General features: G+C 54.6%; 1 non-coding gene across 1 annotated transcript; it reads right to left on the bottom strand.

Moving 5' to 3' along the window:
* Positions 1-559: 559 nt before the first annotated feature.
* Positions 560-633, bottom strand: TRNAI-AAU (transfer RNA isoleucine (anticodon AAU)). The gene has a single exon. It is a non-coding gene; the product is annotated as a tRNA-Ile (tRNA).
* Between the last annotated feature and the right edge of the window lie 2,044 nt (positions 634-2,677).

Here is a 2,677-nt window from a genome sequence, read left to right on the forward strand (position 1 = left end):
CCTATGATTACGAAGGAAGAGCAGAGACCAACTGAAATCCTGCACGCTTTCTGTAGGCATAATGCTAATTAACAGAAGCACAAAATGAGAAGATGCTCTGAGGCACAAGATATTGAATATTTGGTGATGTCCCACGGAACGACCTCAAGTTCTGCTGAGTGCGCTTTCTACCTAAATATTTATTTTCTGCGGCGTTTTCGATACCACTTCCCTCCTGCCTTCCCCTTGGCGCTCCGTTTCCACTTTCGCCACTTCTCGCGGCTGCTCAACCCCCCTCAGCTGACCCCCCACCCCCCCGCCCGACGGGACCCGGCGCCGCTCTCTGCCACCGCCCCTTCCTCCCGGGCGGGGACCCCCGCGGCTCTCCCGCCCCATCTCCCCCTCGGGCTCCGGTGCCTCGGGGGAACGGAAACTGACAAAAACCAGGCCCGGGGTGGGGCGCTCTGACAGGCCCTCCCCGCCCCGGCGGCAGCTCCTCTCGCCTCCCGCCCCTCGCCGTGCCCGGGCCCGGCTGCTGCGCCTTCCGCGTAGCCGCCTCCAGCACAGCGTTTAAAATTAGTGGCCCGTACGGGGATCGAACCCGCGACCTTGGCGTTATTAGCACCACGCTCTAACCAACTGAGCTAACCGGCCCCACGCGCAGGTGCTTCCGCTCAGCGGCCCAACAGGCCGGGCAGGGACGGGGAGCGTCGTTCGGCTACCGGTCAGGGGGGTTCGCTCCTCCCGCAGGGCCAGTGCTGCCTGCTCGGGGGTGGGGGTTACAGCTACGCTTCCTTGAGAAGCCCCGCAGGGCCCTGTGTGACATGGGACGCTTCTGCTGCCTGGGACGGGCAGAGCCTCCGGGCTGGGACAGGAGCACGAAGCGTTCTCCCAGTGACGGCAGGGAGGCGGAGGAGGCTGTAGAGCAAGGTCATGCAGGCTCCGTCGTGGAAGGTTTTCCAGGCAGCTGGACCAAGCCCTGAGCAGCTCCCAGGCCTGTCCTTATGGCAGGCGCTGCTCCGAGCAGGGCACTCAGGTGAGACCTCCGAGGGTCCCTCCTGCCCGAGTGATCCCCCGGGCTGAGCAGCGCCCAGCACAGCCTGCAGCAGGGCTGACACCAAGAGCAGAGCCGCAGCCTGGCCACCGATGAACCAGGGACCAGGCAGGGTTGACCAGCATCTACTGAAATTCACCCAGCAGCAGAGTTTAATGAAGCCAGGCCTGGAGGCAAGCACCTTCCGTGGAAGGATGCAGCAACACAGGAGAGAGTCATTCACAATCCTTTTTTATCCCTGTTTTGTCTTATATAGTCAAAAGGTTTCTGGTTTAAAATGTTAATCTTCCTGGCTCAGACCGTAATAAAAATCAAGCTTCTTGAGTGCGTTGTCTTCTTGGCAGAGCTCATTATAGAGAAAAAGACCAAGGAATATCTGTATCACAGCTTGGGATGAGAGAGACTGACTCAGGATCACTGGGATCACAGAATCATAGAAGGGTTTGGATTGGAAGGGACCTTCAAGATCATCTGGTTCCAACCCCCCTGCCACGAGCAGGGACATCTTCCACTAGACCAGGTTGCTCAGAGCTCCATCCAACCTGGCCTTGAACACTGCCAGGGAGGGAGCAGCCACAGCTTCTCTGGGCAACGTGTTCAGTGTTTCACCACCCTCATGGTAAAGAATTTCTTCCTAATATCTAATCTAAATCTGCCCTCTTTTAGTTTACAGCCATTCCCCCTTGTCCTATCACTGCACACCCTTGTAAAATGACAGCACCATGTTTTTTCCAGTCCATACTCATCCTTGTGGTCCATGCCTCCCCACACACACACTTCCACTCACACCATCAATTCCCCTTCATTGCTGTTAGCCCATCTGCTACCAGCACTTTCCTCAGAGGCACCAAATTCCCCAGACCTCCCTTTGCCCAGCTTTGCCAGCAAATCCTTCACACCTGCGAGTCAACTGATCAAATCATTTCCATCCCATTCCTCTTCAGCTGTCCCAGCCCTCACATCTCTGTCTCCCAGTCCTACCATCCTCCTCAGCAGCCTTAGTCCATGCTCGTTCAGTCACCTCTCCGTCTTTACAGAGGAGCATTTGCTCCTCCATCTTTGCACCCTTCTCCCAGTAATTGCAACTGTCACTGTCTTTTTCTACAGCACATGCAGTCACCACCATACCTCAGCACCACCCCCTGACTTCAGCTGCTTCTGCTCCTTGTCTAATTGAAACTCTTGTTTACACCATCACTTTTTATCCACCTTGGACAATCTTTCTCTCCACTTCTACCAAAGGGCAGCAATCAGTTTTTATAAAAAACAAATTATAAAGGGGCTCCAGATTACAGTACATATGCAGTTGTCAAACAGTAGATGACTAGCTTTGCTATCCAAGTGCTAACCTCTGCAGAAAACTCCCATAAGGTACATGTCATCTTTCACCAGCCCAGGAAACTTTCCAGCAGACTGCCTGGGGCTCTCAAACAAGCACAGGAAGGAGCTTGGAGGGGGTGGAAAGGGGGAGAGTTCAAACTGTCATTTCTCCTTCCCCTTTTCCTTTTGGTCTCCATGAAGCAGCAACTAGCCAACTGCCAGGAAGCTCATATGTTCTGGGATCTTGATAGCCAGCTATATTTTCTGGGAAATGTCATCCTGTGTTAGGCTAAACTCTCAAACATTCAACAGCAAGGCCACATC

Source organism: Opisthocomus hoazin, chromosome 1, assembly GCF_030867145.1.
Source record: "Opisthocomus hoazin isolate bOpiHoa1 chromosome 1, bOpiHoa1.hap1, whole genome shotgun sequence".
Classification (NCBI taxonomy): Eukaryota; Metazoa; Chordata; class Aves; order Opisthocomiformes; family Opisthocomidae; genus Opisthocomus; species Opisthocomus hoazin.